Source organism: Poeciliopsis prolifica, unplaced genomic scaffold (genome assembly GCF_027474105.1).
Source record: "Poeciliopsis prolifica strain line A6 unplaced genomic scaffold, Auburn_PproV2 SCAFFOLD017, whole genome shotgun sequence".
Classification (NCBI taxonomy): Eukaryota; Metazoa; Chordata; class Actinopteri; order Cyprinodontiformes; family Poeciliidae; genus Poeciliopsis; species Poeciliopsis prolifica.
In genome coordinates, this window is record NW_026562392.1 from 5,004,174 (window position 1) to 5,023,675 (window position 19,502).

Below are 19,502 nucleotides of genomic sequence, written 5' to 3' on the forward strand. Positions count from 1 at the left end.
ATATATATATTCTGCTTTCATGGACCCAGAGTTATGCCTCTAAAATGATAAAATAAAAAAATTAAAATATTCGTTAGAATTTAAGTAATTGTATTAACTTAAGTGCCTCTTAAAAGTTAGTTGGAATCTACTTTGTTTAATTTACATGCTTATCCACCCCCCCTAAAAAAAAAATAAATAAATAAATATTGAGCTCTAATCCGAATAAGAATTGTAAGATATTTACTTTTTTTTTTTTTTTTTTTGTATGAAGACATGTATTGCAATTAAGACCCGCGCATTTCCAACGCCGGCAAGCAGAGGGGAGAGCAAAAACTGAAACCTTGTTTAGTGATGCTGCCGGTACCGGATGCGGCTCAATGTTCTGGCTGCCCCACCGAGGCTACTCACTCCTCCAACGAGAGAGTCACCAAACGCTGCTGCTGCTGCTGCTGCTGGAGGAGAAGGGAAGAGGAGGAAGAGGAGGAGGAAGAGGTGGTGAAGGGGGGGGGGGTGGGGGGTGGGGGGGGGAGGAGGCAGGGAGGGTGGGAGAGAAGAGGAACGCGTAATCTCCCAAACATCCGTTGTTAACCACTTCACCCCCTCTGGATCCGTGCGGCAAGGTAAGAAAAAAGCCTGCGCGGCTTGGCCCTCTCTGCATCGTAAAGTGCACAGGCAGGCGGGTGTAGCAGCTCCTCTGCTCTCCTCTCCTCTCTGCTCTCCGGGGCTGAGGCTGAGGCTGTCTTCCACTGCGGATACAGAGCGGATGGAGGCCGGGCACCGAGCAGGACACCAAGAGGGTAATTGAACTTTTACATTCTTTACTTTTCTCCTTTTCTCTCTCTCTCTCTCTCTCTCTCTCTCTCTCTCTCTCTCTCTCTCTCTCTCTCTCTCTCTCTCTCTGTCGCTGTGTACAGTTAGGGGAAATTGGGGTGTGTGCGTGTGTGTGTGTGTGTGTGTGTGAGGGGGGCGGAGGGGTTGTTCAATATTTACCACACGGAGAACATCCATCGCTGGGACATGATATTACACGCGTGTTCCGGGGACTGGGGAAGCATTTCATATGCCCGCTGAAGTTGCGCAGCATGAGAGAGAGAGAAAAAAAAAAAATGCGAGGACTGCGTAAGTGACCAATCAGAGGTCTTTGCGGCGCCGCAGCTCGACGCGCTTACAGACACGACCGCGCGCGCGCACACGCAATCACACGCCGCGCGCGGGCTACTGTAGCAGCCCACGGGCGCACAACCCCCCGGCGCACCGTCTGCACCAATCAGACAGCTGGGAACCCCCCTCCACACACACACCCCCACACACACACACCCCCACACACGCACACGCGCACACACACACACACACACACCTCCCTTTATTAATATGAACTTCTATGAAGACAAATTTTGTCAGCATATAGTTATTAATTATTGCTTCTTAATGCCAATTCTGAACTATTTCCAGTAGCTGGTGGACCAGTCAGACTTGCATTTTATAATAATATCAGGTTCTATAACTTGCGAGGGTCAATGTCGGTTTGATAAAATCACATTTATGTTAATTCATAAAATTTTTATATTACTTCCATTTTGAAACAAGTTACAGTCTGGGTTGTTTTCGGTGTGTGAAGATACTCCAGCTGCCCCATCTGATACACACGCTCAGGTATTAAAGCTACTATAACTGGTTGATGTGTTTACTGAAAAACATCCAGATATATTTACAGTCGCGGTGCACAAACGGACTGACAAATATTTTTTGGAAAAACCTGAGAAGTCCTGTGAAAATTGGGGAAAAAATTGATTTAATACACGTGCTAGCATTTACTTTTAAGAGAGTTGGATTTTAGTCAAAGGTTCTGGCTCGCTTCGAAATAAAGTTAGTGTGTGTGTGTGTGGTGTGTGTGTGTGTGGGGGGTGTATGTGTGTGTGTGTGTGTGTGTGTGTGTGGGGGGAGGATTTAACTTTAAAGAACTGTACAGTTTCAACATCTCATTTGAAGTCAGGATAGTCCAAGGAGAGTTTGTGGATTTTATTTTCGCACTAAGAAACTTTAGCAGCTGAAGTCGCAGGCTGTATCGTGCGATAAGCCATCACTTTGGGCTGAAGACAAACCGATGTGGGTCAACTCCAGCCTGATGCTGCTTGTGTTCATTTCAACGTGACAGCGTTGGGTGTAACCTGGCACACTTCGTTGGGTTTTTAACTAAAAAAAGGTTACAATTTATAACGTTAAGGATAAGAAAAGGGGCTAATACTACTACTACTAATAATAATAAATACACACACAAAAACACATATTTTACATTAAAAATAATCAGGTTTATTTATTTATTTTTTTTAACAATCTCAGTGTTAAAATGTGTAACTTTTACTGACAAGGAGGAGCAGCGTCTACGTGACGGTTCGCCTTCATGTAGAAAATAATGTCTGCTAATATTATTTTCTGTATCCTTCATCCAAACTGTGAGAGTGGGATACAGCTGGCACTGAGATGCCTGAACTTTACAGGTGAAGGGGTAGAAACGCACAAGCGAAACCTCTTCCTCTGGTGTTCAACAAAAAACATTTTTCATTCCGTTTCTTTATTTATACAGTACTCAAAATTTTTTTTTTCAAGGAGGTCCAAGGGGATTAAATAAACAAAAATATATATAATGAAAATGTCAAAAATAAAGTTGAGATGACTAATCTGACTGTTGTTACAAGTAATTTTTGGGTCAAACTAAATGAGTTTAGATCACACTCCACGTTTAATTGTATTTTTACACAGGCTTTTTGATTTTGTTGTTAAATTATAATGCATTTTATTAGTCTGACCCTTTTTTAAATTTCTTTACAAAATAAAAATATATTTCAATATTTTATTTTAAATATATATATATATATATATATATATATATATATATATATATATATATATATATATATATATATATATATATATATATTAATTTTTTTTGTGGAACAAACAAAGTAGTTTAATTTCTTGTTGTGGTTAAGGGCCACACAAAATCATTCCTGAGGAACACAAATGGCCCGAGAGCCACACTTTGGAGATCTCTGGCATTTAGCTCATGCTAGCTCGCCTTGTTTGCTTCTCCTAGTTGAGATGAAGAAAAACTATGTCTTCATTTTAGAAGAAACGATCACACACATTTACATTATTAAAAGTGCAGTTTTAATTTAAACGGCTTCAATGGTCTAAACAGCAAACCGGGCCACATCATTTTGACTCATCATTTGGGTAAATAATAGAGTGATTAACATTTTGGATAAAAAAAACACAAATAAAATAATAACAATAACCGAACAACGCAGCGTGTGTCTTGTTATTTCCAGACGGTTTGCAGCTTTGCACTCTGCCACTCATCTCTTGGTTAACTATGTAAGACGCACACAATCTGATACATAATTGTGGACATCATGAATTAGTAATGACTATTTTAGCTGGGGCTCTGCTAAGTGGCAAGTGGCTGTGAGCCTGCACTGAAAGTGGAGTGTTTTTACTCTCCCTCAGATCACAGACTCAGCATCTACTGGGGGCCATTCTGAGAGCATAACCAGAAATTATATTATTTACCATATCAGCCGCCCCTTGCTTATCTTGCCTCGGCCGAGACGCCCAGAGATAAAAAGCGACAGGCAGGGCTGTACCTGAGACGAGTCAAATGTGATCCGACTGGCCCGACCGGGAATGAATTGAATCAAGCCGTTTCTGCTGCTACTGTAATTAAATTAGTCGCCGGGGCGTAATTGGACATCGAGTTGGCACTTTAGACGGAGATGACAAAAGCGCTCACTCCTGCCCCTGAACGACGATGTGTCAGATTTAGTGAGAGAGGCAGAGCGGCAGACGATGGCTGACACAGCGATGAGTCTGCCGCTGCAGTGGAGGTTTTCTGAAAATAAACCGGATTCACATATGATTGAGGAATGAATGCACACACACACACACACACACACACACACACACACACACACACACACACACACACACACACCAAAAAGCCTCAATACAAAAAAATTGTTGAATCTTGTACCCGGAGAATATTTAGCGATTCATTGTACAATCTTTTTTAACGAATGTTACTTTTAAATGTGAACAGCCTAAGACGGCCTGTTTTAAGATCCACTGGCTGATTACTTCATTAGGAAGTGCAGAAAAATACGTACTTTACCGTGTTTATCTTTTCTGAAGTCTCTATAGTTGCTGTTTAAGTTTTGTCAATAATGCCTTTCAACAACACGTCATTACCTTGCGATGTTTTAAAATTACTTGTCAATTTTTTTACATTTTTGATGCAAAAATTCCTGCTGGTGAACTTCATTAGCAGCCCTACCACCATTTTTAGCTAGTTACATATATATATATATATATATATATATATATATATATATATATATATATATATATATATATATATATATATATATATATATGTGTGTGTGTGTGTGTGTGTGTGTGTGTGTGTGTTAGAGTTCAATTTCTGTAGAGTCAAACCCTACAGAAGTCCTCAACTTTTACAGTCTGGCGATTTTAAACGCACAGTGATCTCCACGCAGCCACAATTCTCCTGAAGTGAAAGTCGAATCAAAGTTGCTTGACTGATTGAACTGAAACGTGTTGGACGCGCATTGCTGTGGGAAACGTTATCACTCTGACATTCTTCAGCTGCGGGCCCTGCATCAAACATCCCCGGTGTAAACCAGACCAAACACTCAGGGGAAGAGGTTTTAATGGCACCAAGACGCTGGGCCATTTCAGCCTCTAATGCCGCTTCCAAGAACATCGAGCAGAAAGGAGCTAAAGCCGCAATGATGACACTTAATCTCATTGGAATTCCTCGTCAGGTTTGACCTTGGGAAGATATTAGCCACTCGACAAGTGACTAATAATAAGTGTGTGTGTGTTTGCGTGAGGGGAGAAGGTGTTTCTGTCTACAGTGTTGTGGACACAATGTTGTGTTTTTTTCTTGTTTTGTTGGCTTTTTTTTTTTTTAACATGTTTAACTGCACAAAATGATACAAAAATTCCATGAAGACACATTCCTTGGACGGGTTTTAAAATAGCAGCCGTCGCAAGATTTTCTCGCACTTTTCACTGCCAGGCCGGAGGAACTGGAGTTGTGCACCCAGATGTGCTGCTGGAAGTGGAGGTGGAGGAGAAGGAGGCAGCAGACAGTCGAACCGGTCTGTGGCGCAGAGATGTGTGTGTGTGTGTGTGTGCTACAGTGTCTGCTCAATGGAGGCCCCTTGAATTTTTAAACAGCATTGGTTACTTCATACCGTCATTGTTTTGGCACCGTTTGCCATGCTTAATCCTGGTAAGTGCACATCTACAGTGTCTGACAGTGTGGACGCACAGCTGTGTGCTGGTGGGTGTGTGTGTGCCACGCTGCAACACGACCTCATGCTGACGAGTTCCACTGTACATAAAAAACACGGAGCAGCATTTTTGCAGTCATACATGTGCTTATCGACAGCTTGTGTGTGTGCGTGTGTTTGTCTAAAGGGGATTTAAATGCAATTTTGAGAGGAGTTGATTTGAAGAAGTTCAATTCATTTATGAATTCATTCATTTCATGCGATGAGTAACTCAGTAAAATCTGATGTTTCTCTGGAATTATTCGACAAATGAACGGAAGCAGGAAGCTGGGCAGAGCTGTACCGGATATGCATTTTAATGCAGCTTTAGATGGAAATATATCTTAAAGATCGTAGAAACGGTGTGAAGAGCTTCTGACAATGTTGGGTAAAAAAAGAAAGAAAGAAAAAAAAAAGACCTTTCAGCTCCCCTCACTGTCCTCCGCAGGGCCTTCTCGTCTCCTGCTTGCAAATTTGGAGACAGTGTTCGAGCTCCCACAGAAAGTGGGGTCCGTCCTGACCACGTTTGAGAATTACAAGTTAACCTGAGTCACAAAACGCAGACCAAAAACAAAAAGGATATTGACACACACACACACACACACACACACACACACACACACAGAAAAATATTAAAGGAGTGTTAGTTTTCCATAGATTGCCGTTTGAGTGGCCAAGTTAAAATGTGTTTGCATCTCTGTCCTGGGATGTCTTTGTGTGTGTGTGTGTGTGTGTGTGTGTGTTTGGTTCAATTGTTCATACTAGTTCCAGGAATACAGTGCAACCAATGAAAGGTCTGCTGTAAAAGGCCTGCAAGCTGTAAAAACAGCAATTAAGAGTTAGAGCTTCACCTGACTGCAAAAAAAAAAAAAAAGAAAAAGAAAAAACACACACAGCGAAAAGTCTGGGACGCAGGAGAACTATGTTTCTGTTTTGTAATAAAACATTTTTAAAATAAATTCTGATTTAATACAGTCCTATTTGCAGGTGTATCGTTATTGACCGGTAAGGATATTTTTAAATGAAGAAGCTGAAATGCAAAAGTTAGGAGTGCTGCATTGCAATCCTCACAAACAAAAGTTATGGAGACACGAACAAATATTTGGCAAAAACAAAACATGGTTGGGGTCTGAAGACGACACCTGTGCTTAAACGGATCTAGATCAAAATATCCAGTCGGACATTTGGACATAAAGGACGTTTGTGTGACTGAACTGAAGTGATGTTATTTTTCACAAAGCCCCTTCAGATAACTTCTGTTGTGACCGCGCGCCATGCGGACACACTGAACTGGACTGAATTATATCGAAACACTCGTAAGCTTAAGTTTTGGACTTTTAAACTTAAGCTTAAAACTAATAAACAGAAGAAAAAATAAGGAAGTTGGTCTTCCAGGCAGAAAATAAAAGTATTTAGGGAACAAGTTGGCGTTTCTGAGTGACCAAGCTGATTGGGATGAATGAATGAAAGACCTCGCTGAGTTTCCTGTACTGGATGCTACGGTGTGTTAGCAGACGCTTAGCTCTTCTCTTCCCCTGCCTTGCTTCCGTCTCCATGGGGGAGAAATATTTGTACAGGGAATCCTGTTTTTTTTTCTCTCTCTCTCTCTGTAGCTTCTGTAATCATCCCTTTTTGTCCCCCGGACTGACTTTATTTATGGCTACCGGCTAATGAGCTATACGGCCTTTTGTAGCGAGCGACAGCGTGTGTAAACATTTAGATTTCTCCCCCTCGACTACAAGGAGCGGTCCGGCGAATTAAAAGGTGCAAAGCGAAATGAAATCGCAGAGCAAACCCCAACACCTGATCAAACACAAGGTTACCCACGCTGTGTTTTCGTGTTTTGCCGTGTTAACGCCCCGTGTTGCTATCAGTCTGCCGTGTGTTTTGGAGGGCTGCCAGGCGGCGGAGGAAGAGCACCTATTTGGTGGAGAGGTAATTGCTACACAGCATAGCCTCTGATTGCCAGGATCCTTCGCCGGGGAAACATCCTTCGGCTCCCCTTTTTCGCTCGCTCCGGCGGCCCTGATTACAAATCATCGTATTGATTTGACGAGCGCAAGATACCTCGCTAATAACTGCTCTCATGCCATCTGTTAATCTTTTGTTGTGATTAAAAAGGTAATCCCAGTAGCCATTCTTCCCGGTGACAAGTGCCGCGCGGGAGAGAACGCGCCTCTGCCCTGACAGGGGTCAGAAAGGAGTGAAAGGGGAAGTCAGGGAGGAGCGGCGGGGGGGATGGGGCAGCTCCAGGGATATCAGTGATCTCTGGACGCGATTGAGAAATCTGGTCAATCCTTAACGCGACATACAAAAGAAAGAAAGAAAGAATGACAAAAAGAATTACATCCCTGCTAAGGAAAAAAACCCCCAACAAAAACCATTACCCTGTATAATCACGCAAAATGATTTTTCTTAAATATGATAATAAATCACAGGCCGGATCAATAGCCTGCAGACCAACTGCTGCGCCCTGATAAGGCATCAATCAATATTTAGTATTTAGATTTTAATTAATACCTCGGCCCGGGGCTCGCGGCCCTCTAACACTGGGAGAATTATGTTCTGTGATAAAAATGGATCAAAATAAAGCAAGTGACAAAAAAAGAAAAGAAAAAAAAAAGCAGGCCTGTTAACACTCTAAGCTGTTACTCATTTCTGCCATTGATCAGTCCGTTGTGTAGCTGTGATTGAGGGCCCTTTAAAAATCAACCCCGTGTGCGTTTGCGCGCGCGCGAGAGTTTATGCCTTGCATAGGGGAGGTATGGATGTGTGCGTTTACATGGCAACAAACCCATCGATCACGGTCGGTGCAGGAGCCCGAGCTAAGCTGCAGGAGGACCTGCTGCAGACGGAGCAGGCAGACAATCTCTACCTGACATCGTGTGTTGGATTAGAGGTGTAGTGAATGGGAGGGGGGCGGAGAGGGAGGTGGGTTCAGATCCATTTCAAGGCGAAGCGCAACCGAGACGACATGTGGGCCAGCCGAACTCTCTCAACGCTAAATTTAGTAATCCCAATCTTCATAGTTGTGGTCACCTAATGGTCGCGCGGACTGGTTTACAAAACAGTTTAATAGCTGCTTCCCTGAAATGCTCCCCAGCATACAGGAAAGGATCTACAACTAATTTCATGTTGTGCAAAAATAACGGAAACACTCCGGCTAATGGTGTCGGAGGGATGCATTTAGGGCGAGCGGTGGGACGGATCTGTGCACAAAATGACCAAGAAGAAAATGTGAAGTACAAACAAATAGAGCAGACGAACTCCAGATTTTACTGCCCTGAGCTAATTGCTACACGAAGTAGACTTCGCTTCAATGTGGAGTCACGGTTGTAGTTTTGCTAGAATTTCTGAGAGATGCCCTGCAAATAATCCGCGACGTCATGTCAATGGATGTACAGATCTTATGAAAATGAGGCATCTTCCGCCTCGGAAATCGGCAGTTTCACATGGTGCATGACGTCAGCAGCAACGGAGCTTGATCATTTCACTGATGAAACTGCAGCAAGACAAAAGAAAAGAAAAGAAAAAGCTGTTCACAGGGTAAACGACTGGCACTTTCTTCCAAATGCTCTAATTATGGGATTGCTGTCGAGGTACCTGGAAACACATTGGTGGAACTGCAACTCATATACACTTATAATGTACCGTGAAAACTGGAGGATGTTAAACGTCGTAGATCAGATAAATAAAACAAATCAGGAGGAAAAGCTCCCCCCACGAAAAAAAATCCACTTAAACAGTACATAACATTTCCAAATAAAGCAGTGGCAATTGTTTTTTTTTCCGCTCCCTTTTGCTAATATTACTGTGATTTAAATTAATTATAGAATTTGTGACACCGTGTAAACTGGTGGCACCGAAGTTGAATTCAGTTTCAAACACGTCTTAGTACATACAGTACACGCGGGTGAAAAGCTGCAGGTTGAAGCTTTGCCTCATTCCACCTCCGGGTCATTCATGTCGAGCATGTTTCACACTCCGGTGAATCGAAGTGCAAGTACACACAATCTGCAAAAAAAAAAAAGTAAATAAAAATAACAAAAAAATAATAATAAAAAAGGTTGAAAGAGAGTCAATCCTTCTGTTCTCATACCCACTGCTGAGAACATGGTAACTTTACTGTGAAAACCACTAAATGTACCGGGACACCATGTACTTTGCTTCGACAGTAAAAGAGAGAGAGAGAGAGAAAAAAAATCCTTTGTAAATAGAGTAATTTTACAGCTAAAACAGCACAAACAGTTTTCGGCGTGTCCAAATATAACTGTTTCTTAACGTTTGTTGAAAACCTTCGACATGAACCGACTGGAAATGGTTTGCTTGGCGCTGGACAGATCCACTGAAATCACTGGATCTCAAACGTGACGTGAAGGGAAAAAAACTCAATTTTTAATAATACAACAAATGCACAAAAATATTTAACGCGTGAACAGTGAACGTTATCTCAAAAGGGCTTTTTTCTTTTTGATGGTTTAGTTGGTTTTACTGTGACTGAATTTTAGAAAGTTTCCAGAATATTTATATTTATTCTACAGTAATATTGTGCAAACAAATAGGACATAACTTTAAAAATCACTCACTTTACTGTAAAAAACAAACTCCACATTGAAAAAAATCAATGTTCCTACACCTTTAGAGATGCTGTGTAATTAAGAGTTTTTTTTTCTGTTCATGCAACATGAATGTTTTCATTGTGTGCCAAAAAAAGAAAAAAAAACTCAAAGCGCTGAAATGTTATCCAATGGGTCCATGAGGGACTCATGACAATCAAACCAGTGGAATCAGTGGAGTGACATTCAGCTGGTAGCTACACAGAACTGCAGGTCGGGTTTGACCAGCGGGGATTTGCATCGTTAATAACTCAGTAAGACAATTTGAGAAATTGGATTCGGTGTTAATCTGCTCAACTGGTGCATCCGACTTGTAATCTTCAAACTGTGCGACGTCCACCGCACAGTTCACCTAAAAGGCATCGATTCGTTTAGTTTTTCTTGTATAACTTGTGCAAAGATGCCAGCGTGAACTTCCACTGTCGACGGCCATTTTGTCGCCTGACGGGAAATTCTGTCCCGTGTCCAGCTTGACCGAGGGTGTAGAGTTGCAAGACTAGTTGAAGGCAAGAGTGGCAGGCTGCGCGGGACCCCCCACCCTTTTTTTTTCTTCTTTTTGTTTTTTTGGCAGAGGGCCTGGAAGGTCCCCCTGTTCTCCTTGATGTGAGCTAACCAGACATGTGCGTGTTGCTCGGGGTTTGCGGCTGGATTTAAGTGTCTCAAGGCTGTCTGCTGTCTAACTTGGGTCAACAGGATATTAGGTCACAGCAAGGCAGGTCCAAGTGGATGGTGTTTCTTTTAAGCCGATTCCTAAGACACACACGTCCAGTGTCGCCCAATGGCACGCACACACACATGTGCACGCACGCACGGGACGGCGCCTGCACGAACACGCAGCGGATGTCGGCTTAATCAACCTTGGTGTCAGCTGAGGCGCTATCACACACGACGCTATCATGTATCGACATACAGTACAATTCATCTTATTTTAAGTTGAAAAAAGTGCTTGAAAATATCAAATGTCAAAAGGAAAATGTGCCATACCCCTGCAGTCAGTACCGGCTTGACTTCGCCAATTAGCACGCCGAGTGGTAACGCGAGACGAATTATGTTTTTACTCAACGCAGAGAAGCCATCAAACTGCAGTTATCGGGGTTCAGCTTAGCCGTGTGATAAAGTTCACACACCATGAGTCTAAACGGGATTTGACAATCCCTATTAATCCCTTCTTACTGTTAGATGGACAAGGTGCCAAGGGGCCGTGTGTGTGTATGCGTGTGTGTGTGTGGGGCTCGCAATGGGCCAAGCATAAGCGGAGTGAGTCAGCTGCTGCTGGAATTACTGTAATTAAATTAGCGTATCTGTGACAGCGCTCCGTTTCAAACCACAGATTAAATCTGTTTTTTAAGAGAAAAATAAAAGCTCAGATGGTTGCAAAGTCGGGTGCTCAGCATCAAAGAAGACACTAAAACTGCTTTTCAACTGAGCATTAAAGTGAACATATGAGAACTTATAAAGCCTAATCATAAGTTAAAATAGGAATCCTCAGCATTAGGCGTAAAATAGACAAAATCCAAATGATCAATATATAAATATATGTACATATATATATTTTGAGGTTTTTGTTTGCAACTTTTCCTAATGTTCAGATGATATTTCTGTTGTTGTTATAGAGGGCATTGTTTGATCTGGATTTAGTAAATATTCTAATTTGAACATTGTTGAGTCTTTATGTTATCTGTATTAAGTTTTGCACTGTTTGGTGATTAATCCGCCAGCAGTAGCTGTACACCCGTAGCTGACCCGCCAGTTTGCATTAAGAGCCGTACAAGACAACGTGAAATGAATAAAGCTTCCCTGTACATCGGGATAAAAAGGCATACTGTCACAGCATTGCTAAATATACAAAGAAATCCCGCATATTGGTTATGATTAACTTTCTTTCAACGTCAGCTCGTATTCAACGTGGGTGATAAATGTCTGCAACAGGTCAAATATGTTTTTTTGACTGAATAATTTGTAATATCTCACCTAATGTTGCATCCAATCCTGTCTTGCATTGCATACAATTGATATTTTGATCCTAAATTCAGATTTGATGAATTATGCAGCGCATGTTTTATTAGCCACCCGGTTCTTACGGCGTCGTGGAACCTGTAGCCGTTTCCTGCAGTCAGTACCAGTCAGTCACAGGGCTTACTGACACGCACACGCAGAAACATAACATACAGTTACATTAAAAGTGATACAATTTCCATCCCCAGTCGTCACTTTTTCTATGGAGTCTTCGCTTCACAATGAACAACATCCTGCTTCTGACCTTCTGTCCAACTTTAATCTTCTTATTATCATTATAATCGGCTAACAATCCGACCTTAATGCTTTTCAGGATTACAAAGTTATTTGAAGTGTGTTAATTGACATAAGCTTGGCCTTGACATAAGCTAAGAGATCCCATTTGTTTATAAAATGTCTTCAGTTCGTGCTGCCCGAGATTCGTCACCTTCATCGACACATGTAAAAATAAATCACTTCTTTAGCTTCTTTCGTTCCGTAGAATAAAGTTGGAAATGTACATATATGTCGTGCAAGCTCTTGAGTTGCAATCACGTGATCAACAATCTGTTACTGCTGACGACAAAGACGACAGGAAGTGGAAGGAGGATCTACGTAGCATGTTTTTTTTTTTTTGACTTTTCGCATGACTTTTATTGCAAAATTGTCACAATTGCAAAATTTTGTTTTTTCGACATAAGCAGAATATCGACAAAGTTCTGTGTGCATTTGTGACGAAAACGCAGCGCGTGTTGGCATCCAATCGCTTTGGATCTAGTTTGGTGGAAAAGTCCGGTGAGATTTTAACAAAAAATATTTGTTCCAATGGATCCTAGTCAAGTCCATTTGAGAAAAGGTTTAGGGTTAGATCAGGTTCTAGTTTAACGTCATCGTTCAGGTTTTGCTTTAAAATAATTGGAAAACCCGGTTTTGCAGTGACAGTTCCTCACATTCAGAACATTGCCACTGCTCCTGATGCTAAATACTTAATGATCACTCAGGAAGAGCAGACCGAGAAATATTTGAACTTACTTGGCAAAACTTTACAGGAGTTGGAATAAGAGTCAGCATGTGGTGACAAACCCAAAAAAAAAAAAAAAAATCCCCGACAGAAACAGAGAATGAGTAAACTTTTCAAGACTGTTGCATCAAGCTGATGTAATTTCCTGTTTTGGGTTGTAACATTCTTACCAGTCAACTTAAACCGAATCTGCTTCCTTGGGTTTTCTGGACTTTTCTTCTCTTTACGTGGACTTGAGGCGAAGATATTTTATCACTCCAATAAAATTTATACAACCGTAAACCTAAGCAGGACACAAAGTGACACTAAAGCCTCGACTTTCATTCTAACATTTTAATTTAAACTGCTTTTAAACTGTACGTGGGATGGGATGCGCAACAACTTTTGCAGGCAAAAAATGATTCCTGGACTGAAGTAAATGTGGTTTCTTTGTGCGTAAAGGTTACTTGTGAAATCAGGCTGCATGTTTTTAATCCCTCTTGAGTAGTTAGTGATTATTCTGGAAATGTATTCGTGATTTGGTTCGGATTGTTCTTGTGCAGTTTGAAGTTACAGAGAGGGAAAGATTTTTAATTATCAGCAGAAAAAACCCCCAAAAATAAATAAAATGCTTTCTGTAGTAAAAAAAAAAAGAAAGACACCCAAAACGTTTCTGTTTCCACATTATTTGCTTTAGGTTGACATGTTGAAATTGGCATCTTGTTCAAATTTGGACTGGACTGAAAAATAAAAAAAAATTAAAAGTCAAATGAATTTCCGTTGTGCAATCTCACAAAGCGCATGTGCAAAATTTTAACCGCCCAATTTCTTTTCGAGTTCTGCTTGGGTAAAAATAAGGAATAACAGCGATGTAAAAGCAATCAAGTACAAAGATTGAAGCAAGGCTAAAGAAGAGAGCTGTGATGGTGGAGGACTGCGGACGGGTGGGGGTGTTGATGGACAGTCGTGGAGACAGGGTTGTTAGTTTATGTAGGCTGCAGGCTGAGTCGACTGGAAAATTTTGATCACTTTAATTTACTATATCCAGCGTTGCTTCTCTCCCTGTCCAGCACTTTTATCAAGTCCTGTAAGGCCGTATTGATTTTTTTATTTTCTGCCCAGGATAAGAAGACAGAGAGTTAGGGAGCTCTGGTGAATGGAGAACTTTCCTCAGATTGCTGCTATTCTCCAGCTTATTGCATCCTGTCGTTTGTAGTTTCAGATGATGTCCAGTACGCCACGGCTGCTCCAGCCAATAAACGAGGTGACTAACAATGGGAGAGGGCCAGGAATGAAGAGAGGGAGACAGGCCAGCCAGCCACACACAGATACGGCACAAGGTCGGAGGAGGACATTTTACAACCAGAAGTTGCCATGTCGAAAAACGGCAGGGGGTGGGAGGAGCTGCTTTCACGTGGTTGCATTGAAATAATTGCACTTTGTGACAAAATGTTGTTTTCATTCTACTTTTTTTTCTTTTTCCGATGAATGTATTTTTAGTAATCAGAGAGAATTTATTATTTTTTTTTCTTTGTAATGCTTTAACTCTTAACCTAAAACAAATAAATTTTCTAAAAAAAAATTGTAAATCAACCTGGAACTTTTTTCTGTGAGTTCAGGTTGTCGTCTTTCCCCTTCTCCCACTGGTCTAATAATGGCGGATTGGGAATTTTGGGAAAGCGCTTCCAACATTTTTTGTTTTGCACATTCTTGTTACTGCTTCATGTGCGGCTGACTGGGTCAAAACGAATCATCACCGTCCCCCCTAAAAAAAAAAAAATTCAATTAAAAAGCAGAGGTAATGGTTGTTTTTATCCCGTCAGAGTGAAGCGGCAGAACGGTTTTCTCCCTACTTTATTGCTCTTTTCATAACGTGGATATCAGACAAATAATCTCCCTTTTGCTATATTTATTTTTGCTTTCTCACGGCAGGAAATTTGCATTTGTGAGCGTCGGTATGAGATATGTTTGGATGTGTGTGGGTGGAGAGGAATGAGTGAGATTAGTGACAGTCTGATAAAAGATGTCTCCAGAACCCTAATTAAAATTGAATACCCCTGCAAATGCAAAGCAACATGCAATCTGCAGGTATTTCATTTAGAGCAACTATCTCAGTGAGGGGCAGTTTCTTTTTATTTTTTATTATGTCTTCCCTCATTGCTACCAAATAGCTCTCCCTCTTCCGTTTAATTTCCTCACACCTCTCTAGATCTGCTGCTGTCTTCGTCCAACCTCGCAAGTTTGCCCTTCTCTTCCCCTCCACCCCGTCATGCCTCCCTACTCAATGTCAGACATAAAGCCAAAATAAAATTAAAACAGAGGTATCCGCAGAGTGTTCCTCTCTTTAATGGCAAATCACTTCTGATGCTCAGCTCATTAAGAGAAGGGGGGGAAAAAGAGGAAGGGATTCCAAGTGTTGGAAGTTTTTACCTGTTAGCGCAAATGGGCAAGGGAAAAAAAAAAACACCCACTTTTATTTCGTAGCACTTTGCGACAAAGATGCGACTCTTTACGTGATTTGTTACTTAAAGAAAAGTAATTTTAAAAATTTGGTCTTCCGAGGTCTCTGCAGAAAACCGGGGAAAGGTGTGTAGAAAGATTTAGGGTGCACTTCACCGACGGGGCAGAATCTCACACGAACACAGCAGTTCAGTAAGTTATGTATTTCTTTCAAGATATATATGATATATCTTGAAAAAAAAAAAAAAAAATATATATATATATATATATATATATATATATATATATATATATGTGTGTGACCAGATTCCTAATTCTTACTGATTTTGTCTTGTTTTAGATGAAAAAAAAACTGTCACTATAATGAGAGAAAGTATTTCCCTGAATGTATTTACTAATATCTTCAAACTTAGAACTGTACATACATTTCCTCAGTTTCTAGGAGCTTGATGTCCTGGCTTTGTGGTCAGAACGTTGACCTTATGCAGCCCCGGCTTTAACATTCTGGTTGATCTCTTTAGATGTTGCTCCAGTATTTCCGTTTTGCTCACGATGCAATTTTGATTAATGAAGTGCACCAGTTCCTCCTGCAGCAACACCAACATGATGCTGCCGTCTCCATTACTTCACAGCCGGGATGCTGTTCCGAAGTGTTTCCTCTTTCATCCAAACGTAACAATTTGGGGACTTTGTCGCTGTGTGGATCTGCAAACTGCAATCTGGCTTTTTTATTCTTCAGTGGAGCGATGAGTTCCTTCTTGCTGAGTGGTCAGTACAGGACAGGCTCCACTGTGGATTATGACACTGTCTGACTAGTTTTGACCACAAGGTCTTTGCCTTTTGTTTTGGGCTCCATGTGCAAACTTCGGACCAAAACATGCTACACTCTCGGACACGGAACCCATCTCCTTTACTTGGTGATATGATTTTTGGACATTCCCAATCATGTCTACATTAAAGCATCTAGAAACTGTTCCCAAGAACAAATCGGACTGGAGCAGTTGCACAGTTCTCTTTCTGATATCTTGGTTGATTTCTTTTGACTTTCACAAAAAAAAATAAACAAAAAAAAACAGTGGGCGTGGCTTAAAATACCTCCACAGGTGTGCCTGCAATTAACTCACACCTGTTAAAAGTCTTAAGAAAAGGGATATTTCCATCAAATAAAAGATAACTACATAAAAACAGTTGTCTCCTTGGTCTTTAAATACCTCTAGCAGTTTGGAGGCTGAAGCGAGAAGAGCGACTGCACCGTAAAGCGGAAACCCGCGGTTGAGATCTGACCTGTGTTGTGGCTGCAGTAGCACTTTCACTTCCTACTGTCTGGACGCAGACTGCCGGTCATGTGAGCTCTCTTCGGAGGAATCCACAGACAGACACTTGCAAGTGTCATCAGCTACTCGGTTAAATCATCGCTGTGCAAGAATCGCTTAAAACTTTTTGTCACGGGTCTTAAAGTTGGAGCACGCATTGGGTACCAGCATGTCATTTGAGCCATTTTTTGACTTTTTACGTTTTCTTCTTTCAACAATCAGTTTGTATTCCTTCATTATATACGCGCAAGACTTTTGATCATTTTTTTGGGTCGCTTTCAAAACTATGACTACTCTGCATCAGAGCTGGACTCTGCAGACCTACTTATGTTTCTTTAAAAATTAATTACATTAAAAGCAGCATAAATATATATTGTGAGATGCACAGTTGCAAATAAAAGCACAGGAAATTCAGCTGTAATAAAATAAAAATGTTGAATTACATAAAAAAAGGAACAATATCAAGACCAAATTGTGTGTTTCTAATAATAATAATAAAAAAAAATAAATAAACACACATGCACACACACACAAAGAAGTCCTGAGAAACATTTTGACATACCAGTGTGCAGACAGCTACTGTTGGAAGTTTACCCAAAGCTCACAGCTATAATAATTTCTACTTGGCTGCCTGCTGAAAAATCCAAAGGAAATTGCTCTGGCCTAAGCTGCCGTTTAGTCATAAGGATATGGTCAATTTGGTGCCCGGCCAAAGCCATGTCCTTGAGTCATTTTACTGTATGTATTATTGTTGTTGTTTTTTTTTTTGCTTCTTTTTGTCATCCGTTCCCAGAAAACCTGCTGAATCATACAGCACATAAATATTTTCCAGCTCCTGGAGTGAGCGGAAGACACGTGTCGTTTCCTTTTCACCTCATTTCTCTCTCCATTTGCTTTATCCTCCCAATTTTCCACTCATACGAATATACACTTCTCTTGATAAACTATCGATTCAGTCTGATATTCAGGATATCTCCCTGACGGTTTGGTTCCATCTGCCAGGAGAGACGGTCCCATGTGTTAAAGACATGTTTTCTTCACTCTGGGATCAATAAGTGCGGTGAGCGTGCGTTGCCGTCGTTATTGATGCGCAATGTATCAAATTATGAAATATATGTAGGAGGAAGATTGAGTCCTCATAGATCAATGAGAAGAAGAGTGTTAATATAGCGTTATCACTCCTCTCCTCTTGAAACCCCACTTTGCTTCTTTTTTAAAATATTGTCCTTCTTATTTTCCTCTCAAACCGAACGCTGCTCCACGTAAACGTGCTTAGATGTGAACTGGGTGAATTAGTTTTGCTCGTTGCTGTTTCAGTCCAATACCTGCCACTGAAAGGATTCTTTTCACTCCCACGGCCGAAGGTCTCGTTTTAGGACCGAGGCGAACAGCGGTACCTGGTCGACTTTAAATTTGTTATCAAGATGGAGTATTTTCTAGTCATGGGTGTCGCGTCTGCCATAGAAATCTTCAATTATAACAATTGCTACAGGTTGGTGTTGATGATGAAAATAGTTTGATCCACTACGGGATATATCATCTTTACTTATGATTTCCCCACTTTATTACACTTTAAAACTGTTGTGTTTCGTTTTGGGTTTTTATGTGATAGCACAACGGGGTTAACCTATCCGTTTGCCCGATCATACTGAGCTAACCATTTAACGTAACGTGATGCAACTTAACATAGGCAAATTAACGCACGTAATGTGATGTAACGTAAGACGACGTAACGTAATGCAACACAATGTAACGTAGCATTTATTCTCCTTGATACGTCATTGACTTTACACTCCAAATTTAATCAAACAAATGTTGGTAAACTACACCTAGAATTATAACATGTTGGCGTCATTTTGGCCAATGACTAAAGAATTACTTTGGTCTTTATAAAAGCTTTAAAAAGGTAGCGTTAGCTTCTGCCAAATGCTTAGCAGGTAAAAGGTTAATGTTACATTAAATCAAACAGCTCTAAAAATTATATCATTGGCTAAAATGAAGTTAATAAAACTAATTAGCTCATCGATAATGACTTCATAACATATTTGTTGGTGAAGTATGAATGTTGATCACATCTAGCTTCATCTGCTGCTGTTAACTAGTAAGAACTAAAATGTTCTCGCTAGTTAAATTGAATCAATGAACCTAGTACAACTTAAATAAACAAAACACAAGATGACAATTGTATAAACTGAAATTAGAAATAACTTATTAAACAATGTTATGTTTGATGCTTAGTGGGAAACATAGCTAGCAGTAGACTGAAATTACTAAGTAGCTTAAAAGCTAATGTTGGCTAAAGTGAATAATCTCACTCTTTCATGTAAAAATTTCTTTAAAGATGTAAAGATATTTATTGTTATGCAGCATCATTTTAGATTTCACCATGTTTTACGTCATCTCGTAAGAGTTTTATGTTGTTGACGATTCCAAAATGGAAGCATGAATGAGCTCTTTCCCAGAAACACAAATCCAGCATGTTGAAGATATAACCCAGCTGTATTTATTTAGTTTTTTTGCTTGTTTATTTGTATGTAGTTCAACAAGATTTTGTTGAATGTGACAACAGCCTGTGTCCATTTTCATTGAACTATAATTTAAAGCTTCCCCTTTTGTGTGTTTTTCAACTCAAAATAACTTATATTTTTCTTCTTCTTCACTTCGCCAGAAATACAACATTTGTGCCTGGTTACCAGCCTGACCACATCCAGCTGACCTCACATATAAACTACACTCATAAACAAATTTTCTATGACGCATCTCAGGCTCGCGTATATGAGCG

General features: G+C 40.6%; 1 long non-coding RNA gene across 1 annotated transcript in view; it reads left to right on the forward strand.

The window, feature by feature from the left end:
- Positions 1 to 545: 545 nt before the first annotated feature.
- The window catches only part of LOC129367753 (uncharacterized), a 64,033-nt gene continuing 45,076 nt past the window's right edge, over positions 546 to 19,502 (forward strand). The window contains exon 1 of the long non-coding RNA XR_008606735.1: positions 546 to 779. This is a non-coding gene — a long non-coding RNA (uncharacterized LOC129367753). The remainder of the gene's footprint in view (positions 780 to 19,502) is intronic.